This window comes from Oryctolagus cuniculus, chromosome 1, assembly GCF_964237555.1.
Source record: "Oryctolagus cuniculus chromosome 1, mOryCun1.1, whole genome shotgun sequence".
Classification (NCBI taxonomy): Eukaryota; Metazoa; Chordata; class Mammalia; order Lagomorpha; family Leporidae; genus Oryctolagus; species Oryctolagus cuniculus.
Genome location: NC_091432.1, coordinates 188588855 through 188601802, shown reverse-complemented (window position 1 = coordinate 188601802; position 12948 = coordinate 188588855).

The window sequence follows — 12948 nt, the reverse complement described above, 5'->3', positions numbered from 1 at the left end:
CCTGAAACATAGTAAATGCTTAAATTATAACTCTTCTAACACTATTTTCATTTTAAAACCTTAAAACTGACATTATTTTGCTCCTTTTTCTTTTGTCTTGGTCAGCTTTTCAATACTTTCACTAAAATTCTTAAGAGGAACAATTTAGGAGACAAGAAGTTTTATTTCAGCTTATACTTTTGGAAATTCAGAACACAAGATTGGGTGAGCCTACTGATTTAAGCATCTGAAAGACTGGAGGATGACAGAGAGATGATCACATGACAAACCAGGACACAGAGAGACATGGGGAGCATGCTCTTATAAAAACAGCCCTCTCAAAAACTACCTTTCTTCTGCAGGCAAGTTTACAACAACCTAAGGACCTCCTCCTATGTCTTTACCCCATCCACCTGCCATAAACTACAATTAGATCAGTTCTCCACCTTAGATCCACCAATCATTAACATTTATCTGTGAAGTGTTAAACCTTGAGGTTTAAAATTTCTTTATGGGAGGCCAGCACTGCAGCTCAATAGGCTAATCCTCCGCCTTCAGTGCCGGCACACGGGGTTCTAGTCCCGGCAGGGGCACCGGATTCTGTCCTGGTGGCCCCTCTTCCAGGCCAGCTTTCTGTTGTGGCCTGGGAGTGCAGTGGAGGATGGCCCAGGTCCTTGGGCCCTGCACTCGCATGGGAGACCAGGATAAGTACCTGGCTCCTGGATTCAGATCAGGGCGGTGCGCCGGCCGCAGCGCACCAGCCGTGGTGGCCATTGGAGGGTGAACCAACGGGAAAAAGGAAGACCTTTCTCTCTGCCTGTCAAAAAAAATTTCTTTATGGGCTTGCAGAATCAAATCCTGTTGAAATTTTATAACAGTCTTGCAAACCCTAACTTGTGCTTAGAAACAAAGATTTGCTCCCTAGTTCCCTAAGAGCAGAGACACCTGTGTAAGTTTCTGGAAGCCCATTTCTCTAAGTCTCTCTTCAGCTTCCTGCAGTCTCCCCCTTCTGAACTGAAGACTGCCAGACTTAAATTAAGGGTGAGTTACAAAATCATCTTCCTGCTAGAGATGGTATCTGTGCTTTCCTGAAACTTTAGGACTTAATTCAATGGCCAAATGGCCCTGATGGCCCTTTGAGTGGAGAAGTTTGCTTCTCAAATCTAACAGTCCTTGAATAGCTCAGGTTCTTCTGAGCTGGATAACAGAGAGGCAGGGCTGATTTTTGCTTCCTGGGCCTACTTGGAGAGGGCTCAGCTTTGCATATACTTATGCTGTGTGTTTATTCTTTCCAGAAGAATGGATTAGGCACAAGCTCACTGTAATTACGTAAAGTATCTGTAAGCATATTTGTCCCCCACCATCTGGGTCAAGACTCTGTCTAGAGAATGTGTAAGGATGCAATTATTCTTGTTACTTGCTTCCTAGCGTTTAAGGTACTGCTATAGCAGAAACTCAAACACAAGTAAGTTCTTTATTTTTCTTCCTCTTAAGTTTTTCTAATAAAGATTTGTGTTCTCTTAAGCATTTTCATGTGTGTGTGTGTGTGTGTGTGGTGATGGTCAAGGGGAGAACTGGGTGGCAGTGCCTAAATTACATTATTTTCACCTCTAGCTCCAAAGCCCTACTTTTACTTCTGCATGTCTACTATAATCTAAGCTCATGAGCTAATGCTATCAGAGCCCATTTTACCACATCCCTCCATAAAAAAACATATATCCACTAACCTCCCATTTATGGATAATAACTTAGCTAGTAACTAGCTCAACACAAAGATACCTCTCTACCTGCCTTTAACATGACTTTGCTGACTTAAGGCAATATATTATCTATCTTAGTCAACAAATAGAGATAATACCAATATGTATATATAACCTCTTGATATAAGGTTGGTTTATGAAATTCAAAATTATTGTATCAACACTTGGCAAATCCATAAAATGGAAGCAAATGATAATTAAAGGGATGAATTATTGATAAATTCCACAACATGGAAGAACCTGAAAATATTATATTGATTGGTGATAGCCATTTACAAAACTCTATACATTGTAAAATTTCACTTATAAGAATGTGAATCTTACAGGAATCTATAAAGAGAGAAATAAGACTAGTAATTGCTCAGAATAAGGAGGAGGGATCAAAAGGAAGTGGTAAAAATGTCCTAAAATTATATTATGGTTATATTTGCCCAACTATGTGAATATACTGAATACTATTGAATTATATATTTTATACTGGGAAACTTTATGGGATATAAATTCTAACTTAAAAAAGCTGCCTTGGATGGATGATTTACCATCATGAATTATGATTTAAAAAAAAAAAAAAACTTTTCTTTCCTTCTCTTGAGAATGTAGTCTTTGAGGCACAGATTATTTTGATCGTGTTAATTTTTTATCTCCACCATCCCCATCCAGCACAGTTCAGGTGTATAGTATGTGCCATGTTTCATGAATCTGATTGAATGTATTCCATGAAAAACAACAAAAGGGATGGGAATTTGGTTAGTTATTAAGATACTCGTTAGGATGCCTTCATCCCATGTTAGAGTACCTGAGTTTGAGTCTTGGTTCTAGCTTCCTCATGCAGATTCTAGGAGGTAGCAAGCAATGACTTAAGTAACTGGATCACTCCCATCCATATGAGAGACTGGCTTCAGCTTCTGGATCTGGACTTTGGTGCAGCTCAAATCCTGTGGTTGGCAGGTATTAGAGGAGTTAACCAGTGGATGGGAGCTTGCTCTGTCTTTCTCTCTTTATCACTCTGCCTGTCAATTAAGAAAAAAATGCCACTAGCAAATAGAAAGTGAGGAGGCCTTCTCAGCAGGGACTGAATAAATTTTAAACATATTGTTTTTACAGTATCTGTTGTACATTAAGTAAATCACTCAATTAAAGGTGTTAATTATGAATTTGGGTATCAATAAAGGAAAAACTGCAGTGGCTTCTCAATATGACTGAATTTTTTTAAAAAATGCAGTCATGGATAATAGAACAAATGGCAGATTTGGAATGCATGCAATGTTATTTTAGATTTTGAATGGCTGCAACATTATTTTTTCAAATAAACTTGTCTAAGATATGAATATTACTTTTTGAGAAATCTGAATTATTTAAAAATCTGTACTCATAACATTAACTAGTATTATCTAGTGACAAATAAAAGATTGAGTCACCATAAATGAGGCACAAAGCTATGGAGATTGTTTTGTATTGGTCTTTAATGGAGCTTTATTCAAAAGAGTTTGGCTTTGTTGAGCCTATGATGTGAAGATGTTCAATCCTGGAACATTGACTGATTTGAGGAAAACTGATGTTTGTAGATTGCCTAAGCCAACTTGGAAATGACAACATTTCTGACAGGAAATAATATTCACTTGCCTCATTTGTGTCTTAGAATCATGTCAGAAACTTCATCATAACATTAATTGTCTGAATGAACATTAGTACAATAAAAAGAAATGCAAAGATAGATAATTCTCATAATACTTCCCATTGGTCTATTAGTATGTTTTAGTCTTAACAACACTTTACACTTCTTTCTATTCTTTAATTCCATTTAGTAAATACTTTGCAAATCACAAAGGATTTTGTTTGCATCACATGAAGCAAAGGCGTAAAATGATGCATCCCTAAATGAGACTCTTTATTTGGTATATGGGAAAAAAAAGAAACTAGGAATAAATCAAGATTAAATAAGATTATGTTTACAGGGAAAATGAAGCACTAGAATATGTGTATCATATTTGCTTAGGGTAATTTAAGCAAGCAAAATATACAAAAGAAGATTAATAGTCAAAGTAATTTTGGTTATACCATGTTCCTTGAATTAAGCCAAGCACTTTACACACATAATTTAAAAATTTTATTTATTTCCGTTTCTTATTTGAAAGACAGAGACAGAGATCTTCCATCTGGTGTTTTAACTCCCCAAATTTGCCCAACAGTCAGGCTTGGCCAGGCTAAAGCCAGGGGCTAGAAACTCAATCTCTGTCTCCCACATGCATGGCATGGATCCAAGTACTTGTGCCATCATGGGCTGCCTTCCAAGAGAGTCCATTAATAGGAAGCTGAATCAGCGGAACTGGGAGTGAAACCAGGTGTTCACGTATGCAGGCATGCAAAATGATATCTTAAACTCTGCAGCAAAGGCCCTTCTCATATGCATTATTTTGTTAATCCCAGAAAACCACAATAAATCATATACTTTAGATAAAATATAGCAAAGACATAGAAAAGGTAAGGGTATTATAATATCACAGACTTATTAAATCATCCCTCTTAGAACAAAGACAGGACTTCTGATTCCAAAGCCAATGCCTTGCCAATAACTTGAGAAGTCGGCTAGAGTTGTTAAAGTTTGATCAGGCTTAGAGGTTTGAAACCTATAGAACTAAAACAATAACAGACAATTGGGTAAAACTAGATCCAAGATTCCATTGAAGAATAGGGAATTGTGTTGCAAAACAAAGCAAAATCTGTTGCTTTTATATGTGTATGTATTTTCTCCTAATATCTGATTCTTATTTAACTTACCCATCCACAAAGGAATCTCAAAGGAGAGAATTTCCTATTATGCTCTACATTTGGTATGAAACCAAATGCAGATAGTTGGTGTTTTCATAAATTCCCAAAGCTCAGAAGAAGGCTCATTTATTCCAGGTGAACAGATACCTATGCCTTCCCTAAATAAGGCTCACAAACTGGGGACCGCAGGGGCAAGGGCCCAGAGCAGCTTGGCAGTTTTGCACAGATTTTTAAAAAGCTAGTTAAGTTCCTTTTGGCCTTTCTGAAAGACAAACACTTTGCAGAAAAGCTGTGCAGTAAGGGAAACTATCAAAAATCATTCTTGTAGAACAGTGAGGCAGTGAGGCAAACACTGTCTCCCTCGTGGTTTTACAGTCTGTAATAGAAATTAACAGTGCCATCTGCAGCCCGATTATGCACTTTAAGATCCCTGCATGGTTTATAGCATGCATTATGGTATACAGCAGCAATTTTTGCTAAGCTAGTCACAGTTATATTCATTTCTCAAAAATTAAAAGATCTTAAGGACATAAAGAATACTAAGACAAAGGTGGGGGAAGAGGCCATGTAAGCACTAAAAAAAAATCTTTGCCCGGGTTTCTCTAACACTCTCTGAGTCACTGGCATCAATTCTCTCCAGTTCCTTTGTGATATCTTCAACTTCCTTTAGAATTTTTTTTCTTTTGCTGCTAAACTAAATTATATTATCTGCTCCAATGGTCTTAGCTTGCAATTTATTCCATATGTTCAGTATCTTTGCGTGAAACAAGTCTCTCTGCCTGTTCTATTTGGTCTTATGCTCATTGATGGCCAAAAATTCTGCACAACTAGCATAGGAGGAAAGAGTGTAGGCATTCCATGGGTGTTTCACAGCAACACCTATGGAAGGTAAAAGCATGCTATTCTTTGAACTCGATTTAAAATTTACTAATTAGTTCATTTACTTTTCAAATTGTGCCAAGAAGGTTTTGGCTCACAGTGTTCGTTTATGATATGGAGTAATATAGATATTTAGGAATGAAGCAAAAACAGATGCCCAAGTAAACAAATACCTGTCATCCATGGGGGCATGTCAGGAAACTTTCATTTCAAATTATGTTTTATTTGAATTCTAGCTCAAAAGCTAAATTATAATACATTTTACAGAACATGCATATGAAACAATATGCTTTGCAGAGAATGAGGGAAAACTAACACTGTTTAGACTTAATGAATATATAAAAGATATTTTCATATTTAGTTCATTTAGAGTCTATAATAATTCTCTAGGGTAAAATTGTCAACCTCCACTTTCCAAATGAAAAGGAAAATTAGCAGCCCTAGAAATTTAGTAATATCTTGTTGCAATATTGATCATTGGATGGTTTCAATACATTTAAGTCAAGTCTCCCCATTAGTCTCTCTATTTCAACTTTCTTGATATTTCAAACTCAGTTAAAGTAGATTATCTTCTTTGATGAATAAAGTTCTTAGAATGAGGATATTTAAATGCAGACAATTGTTACCTTCTAAAATTTTTAAGTAATTTACTCATGGTTTCATGGCTAACAAAGACTAACCAAGATTTCATAGCAAATATAACCTAGCTGCTAAGATCAATTCCATTCACAATAGCTACAAAAACGAACAAATACCTTGGAATAAACTTATCCAAGGGTGTAAAAGATCTCTACGATGAGAATTACAAAATCTTAAAGAAAGAAATAGAAGAGGATACCAAAAAATGGAAAAATCTTTTATGCTCATGGATTGGAAGAATCAATATCATCAAAATGTGCATTCTCCCAAAAGCAATTTATAGATTCAATGTGATACCAATCAAAATACCAAAGACATTCTTCTCAGATCTGGAAAAAATGATGCTGAAATTCATATGGAGGCACAGGAGACCTCAAATAGCTAAAACAATCTTGTACAGCAAAAACAAAGCTGGAGGCATCACAATACCAGATTTCAGGACATACTACAGGGCAGTTATAATCAAAAGAACATGGCACTGGTACAGAAACTGATTTAGAAGTTCTTTCTCAGTCATGGCATTGCCTGTGTATACAAATGCTGTTGATTTTTGTGCATTGATTTTATATCCTGCTACTTAGCCAAATTCTTCTAAGAGTTCCAATAGTCTCTTAGTAGAGTTCTTTGGATCCCCTAAATGCATTGTGTTGTTATCCTCATTTACTTCCAGAAAGTTTTTGATTTCTCTCTTGATTTCTACTATGATCGAGTGTTCATACAGGAGCATGTTGTTCAATCTCCATGTGTTTGCATATGCTCTAGGGATTCCTAAGTTGCTAATTTCCAGCTTCATTCCACTGTGGTCTACGAAGATGCATGGTATGATTTCAATTCTTTTGAATTGCTGAGACTTGCTTTATGGCTAAATATGTTGTCAATCCTAGAGTAGATTCCTTGTACTGCTGAGAAGAATGTGTATTCTTTAAGTGTAGGATGAAAAGTTCCGTAGATATCTGTTAGATCCATTTGGGCTATAGTGTCGATTAAATCTGCTGTTTCCTTGTTGATCTTCTGTCTGAATGATCTGTCTATTTATGAAAGTGGAGTATTGAAGTCCCCCAATACTATATTATAGGAGTCTAAGTCTCCATTTGAGTCCCTTAATATATCTTTTAAATAACCTGGTGCCCTGTCACTAGATGAATATCCATTTATAATAGTTGCATCTTCCTGTTTAATTGATCCCTTAATCATTACATAGTGCCCCTGTTTGCCTCTCTTAACAGTTTTTGTGCTAAAGTTTATTTTGTCTGATATTAAGATGGCTATGCCAGCTCTTTTTTGCTTTCTGTTGGCATGGAATATCATTTCCCAACCTTTCACTTTCAGTCTGCATGCATACTTGCTGGCAAGATATGTTTCTTGAAAGCAGCAAATAGATGGGCTTTGTTCTTTAATCCATTCAGCCATCCTGTGCCTTTTAATAGGTGAGTTGAGGCCATTAACATTCAATGTGACAATTGATAAGTAGTAACTTTGCCCTGCCATTTTCCCAAAGATATTTCTTTTTTTCTTTTTTTTAAACTTTTATTTAGTAAATATAAATTTCCAAAGTACAGTTTATGGATAACAATGGCTTTCCCCCCACCATAACTTCCCTCCCACCCGCAACCATCACAACTCCCGCTCCCTCTCCCATTCCATGCACATCAAGATTCATTTTCAATTATCTTTATATACAGAAGGTCAATTTAGTATATATTAAGTAAAGATTTCATCATTTTGCACCCACATAGAACTTAAAGTGTGAAATACTGTTTGAGTACTAGTTATAGCATTAATTCACATTGAACAACACATTAAGGACAGAGATCCTACATGAGGATTAAGTACACAGTGACTCCTGTTGTTGACTTAACAATTTGACACTCTTGTTTATGGTGTCAGTAATCTCCCTAGGCTCTAGTCATGAGTTTCCAGAGCTATGGAAGCCTCTTGAGTTCACCGACTTCAATCTGATTTCGACAAGGTCATAGTCAAAGTGGAAGTTCTCTCCTCCCTTCAGAGAAAGGTACCTCCTTCTCCCAAAGATATTTCTAATATATGCTTTGAACTTCCTGTGATCTTTTACTGGGAGGTTTTCTTCCTTTACCTTCTTTTGTATCGATGGCTGTGTTTCTGTGTTTCTGTGTGTTAAGCATCTTTTGTAGGGCTGGACAAGTGCTGACAAATTCTTTCAGTTTCTGTTTGCTATGAAAGGTCTTTATTTCACCTTCATTCACAAATGAGAGCTTTTCAGGATATAATATTCTGTGTTGGCAGTTTTTTTCTCTTAGTACTCGAGCTATATCTCACCATCCCCTCCTAGCCTGTAGGATTTCTGATGAGAAGTCAGCTGTGAGTCTAATTGGAGATCCTCTGAGAGTAATCTGGGGTTTCTCTCTTGCACATTTTAGGATCTTTTCTTATGTTTCACTGTGGTGAGTTTGATTACAATGTATAGTATTGAGTATCTCTTTTTTCATGTTTATTAGGGGTTCTATGTGCTTCTGTACTTGGATGTCTCTGTTCTTCTCCAAACCCAGGAAATCTTCTGCTAGTATCTCACTAAAAATGCCTTCTAATCCTTTCTCTCTCTCTCCATGCCTTCAGGAACTCCTAGAACCTGAATGTTGGGTTTTTTAATAGTATCCTGTAGATTCCCAACAATATTTTTTGGATTTCTAATTTCCTCTTCTTTTCTTTGGTTTGACTATATATGTTCTTGTGCTCTGTCTTCTAAGTCTGATATTCTCTCTTCTGCTTCACTCATTCTGTTTTTAAGGCTCTCAAATGTGTTTTTCATTTGCTCTATTGAATTCTTTATTTTATTTTGATTTCTCTTCAATATCTCAATTGCATGTTCTACTAAATTCCTCATTTCATTTTGATTCCTCCTTAAGATTTCATTTTCACAAGAGAGATTTTCTATCTTGTCAAGTAAGTATTTCTATAGTTCAAGAATTTGTTTTTGATAACTTCAAAATGTTCTATCATAAATTTTTTGAAATCCGTATCTTGCATTTCTTCTATTTCATCATCTTCATAATCTGGTATTGGCGTGTCATGTTCATTTGGGAGCATCATAATGTCTTCCTTGTTCTTGTTTCCCCAGTTTTTGCATTTGTTGTTTGGCATTGTGGAGATATTCTTTGGTTTCTTTCTTTTTCTTTTTTTTTTCTCACTGTGGTGGCTTTTCTTGCTATATTATGACTCTAGATTAAGTTGACTGTTTGCTTTTTGTGAATCTCTAGAGGCTAGTGGTGGGTGTGGCTAGAGAGCTCTGTTCAGTTCTTCAGGGTTAAGGGTGTGCCAAAGGTGACACACCCAGGTTTGGCATGGTAAATCTTCTCTCTCTCTCTCTCTTTTCATGTATCAGAAGGGAAGTAATTCCGCTCATCTGAGCTCTTCTCCTCATTGATGGCAATTAGTGCCTGAGCACTAGCTCCAGTGGATATAATATTTGTCTGCTGTGTCCCAAGGACCACACAAAGGATCTGTGTAGTCCTCAGTGTAAGCTCAGAATCCCCTGCAGTGTTTCTTACCAGGTAGCCAGGGCCACCTGAGCTTGTGTTGTCTCCCAAAGACTACTCACATCCTAGCCACACTGTGAGTTCTCCCACACACCCTTAGTTGTTTTTTTTCCACAGTCCTGGTTCATAAGCTCCACATATTCACTAGGTCTTATTCTCCTGTTATTTCTCCCCACCAGAGTCAGGTTTTTCTGCTTGGCTGAGGGCAGGCACAGCTGTGAGCTGGCACAGCTGTTACGTATGTCCAAAATGGCACCTGCTCTATTGTCTTCCCTGCCTTAGTAAGGTGAGTGGAGAGAGAGAAATGTGTCCAAACTGGTCCCTTTTACTTTTTTTTTCTCTCCTCTAGTTAGGCTGGTGTAATTTCCCCCATGGGGCTTCAAGCTTTGTTCGCCATAGGCTCTTCCTGCAGCTTCTTTGCCAGTGTCTTGGGCTACTGTGGTTTTGCCTCATCTCCCTTTCCAGTGCTGGTGCGTAGACTTGGCAGCTGGGGTCCCAAGCTGTGGGCACCTGTGCCCTCCACATAGGTCCACTGTGTCCCACTAATTCTGGAAGAATTTCCCTTGCAGTTTTTTCCCTACATTTTCCCTGAGACTACAGTATCTGCACTTTTATTAAACTATCTTTTCCCTCCCTATTCCACCAACTTAGAGTCTTCCTCTGGGGATTCCAATTCAATCCCATCAAGGTAGCATGTACCAGTGCCATCTTACTTGTTAAAGTGATCAGTTTAAGTTTATAATTGATCAAAAAGATGGATTAATTGTCAAAGGGATTACATAAATAAGACCTGAGTCTGCAAATAATTGATGGAATTAAAAAGGACAGAACAATCCTACATTGGAATCAGGATACACAGCAGACTCATAGAATGGCAAAAGCCCTAAACAGCACTCTGGCCTCAGAATCAGCCCTTAAGGCATTCAGATCTGGCTAAAAAGCCCATGAGAGTATTTTAGGCATGGAAAGCCAAGACACTCTGAAAAAAAAAATGACCTAAATGAAAAATCTCTGTGAGTGAGATCCCAGCAATATCTTTCTCTGAAGGCAGGAGAGAACTTCCGCTTTGAATATGGCCTTGTGTAAATAAGATCAGAGTTGGTGAACTCAAGAGGCTTCTATTACCTTGGCAGCTCATGACAAGAGCCTCAGGTGATTACTGACATCATAAATAAGAGTGTCAATTTTTTTTTTGACAGACAGAGTGGACAGTGAGAGAGAGAGAGGCAGAGAGAAATGTCTTAGAGTGTCAATTGTTAAATCAACAATGGAAGTCACTGTGCTGTTGCTCGCCATGTAGGACCTCTGCCCTTAATGTGTTGTACTATGAGAATTAATGGTAAAACTACTACTCAAACTACTACTCTATACTTTGTGTGTCTTTGTGGGTGCAATCTGTAGAAATCTTTACTTAGTATATACTAAGTTGATCTTCTGTATATAAAGATAATTGAAAATGAATCATGATGCAGAATGGGATGGAAGAGGGAGTGGAAGATGGAATGGTTGTGGGTAGGAGGGATATTATGGGGGAAAAGTTGCTATAATTCAAAAGTTGTACTTTGGAAATTTATATTTATTAAATAAAAGTTGAAAAGAAAAAAATATAATTTACACTGAAACACTGCTTTAGTTGCCAATCATATTTTCACATACTCTTTTAAATTTCATTCATTATCTTAAATCATTTTAAATATCTCCTATGGCTAATTCTTTGACACACATTATATAAAAGGATGTTTCATATGTTTTCTCTGATATATGGCAGTTAATATATATCACAAGAAAATGTATAGGGATGAGATGGTTGTTCTGTGATATGATTGTCATTTTTTAGCCCTTTGTACTCCTATGGAATTGTGGTCTTCCTACTTTTTACTTGTTGAGTAGGATGGTTTTATAGCAAATTAAACCTGTGAGTATGGAATGTATTAAAATTATATTTTTTTCCAAAAACTGATGACGAGAAATGAGGGAGTGAAGAGGAGTCAGGAGAGGAGGAGTGAGGGAAGTGTGGTTGTTTTCTTGGAAATACATATATTGAATGCATGATATCTATTCTCTTTATGTTAATAAAAATTTTAAAAAGGATTTTTCTCAATCCAAATATTTAGAGTTCTACATAATCTTATGTGTTAACTTACTTAATGTTGTTTCATGCTGTGAACTTGCTCTTTATGATTTTAACCATATGAAATTCAGATTTATTTTTTCATGCATTTTATGATCTATGTTGGTGAATATTTCATAGGTTTCATTGACAAGAATGTTTTTTCTGCAATTGTTGATTGTCATATTCTACAGTCATCAAGTTATTTTAATTTTCTTTAAATTTTCTATATTATTTCCCTTTTAGATACCATCTGTATTTACAGGAGTATGTTTTTTCTAACTTAAACTGTGACTATAGATTATTTAATCTCTTTTGAGACATATTTTTTATTCCAAGTATTTCAAAAGTTTGCTATTAGATTTATGAACATGTAGAACTTTTATATTTTCTTCACTGATTGAGTTTTAGAATTTCCTTTTTTATTTTTTATTTAAGTCTATATTTTTCTACTGTTATTATAGGCACACATTTTCTTACATTTAGTAATCTTGTGAGAAATCTTTCTGAGCTTGTTTACTTTCTTTGTGTGTGTGCCTTTATATTTAAAATTTGTTCTTTTATAGGGAATATACATGTATCTTGCTTTCTAGTTGTGTCAAGCTTCTGCTTTTTGAATGAAATATTTAGTGTAATGTCATGTAATGTTATCAATCTGATTGACTTGAAGTCTATCACTTAGCTTAAATATTTTATACTTGATAACTCTGTTTAATGATAATAATTATACCATTATCTTTTATGTTATTTATCTATTTATTTATTTAGGGAATGAGACAGAGAGAGAAAGAGGGAGGGAGAGAGAGAGAGAGAGAGAGAGAGAATCTTCTATCTGCTGATTCACTCCTCAGATGGCTACAAGGGTCAGGGCTGAGCCTGGGCAAATCCAGGAGCTTCATCTGGGTTTCACACACAAGTACAAGGACCCAAGCACTTGTGCCATCTTCCACTGCTTTCCCATGCACATTAGCAGGGACCTGGATTGGAAGTGGAACAGCCAGGATATGAACTAGCACTCATCTGGGATGCTGCTGTTTCAGGTGGTGGCTTTACTTGCTGTGCCACAACAACTGCCCCTCTTCTTTTGTTAAAAAGCTTTATTTATTTCATACATATATATATATAGAGAGAGGGTGGGGGAGAGAACTGATAAACAGACGGAGAGCAAGAACTTCTATCCTCTGGTTCCCTCCTCAAAAGCTTGTAATGACTGGGGTTAAGCTTGGCTCACATTTAGAAAATTTAGGAGCCAGGCACTCTATCTAGGTCATCTGCATGGGTGGTGGGGACTCTATTATGT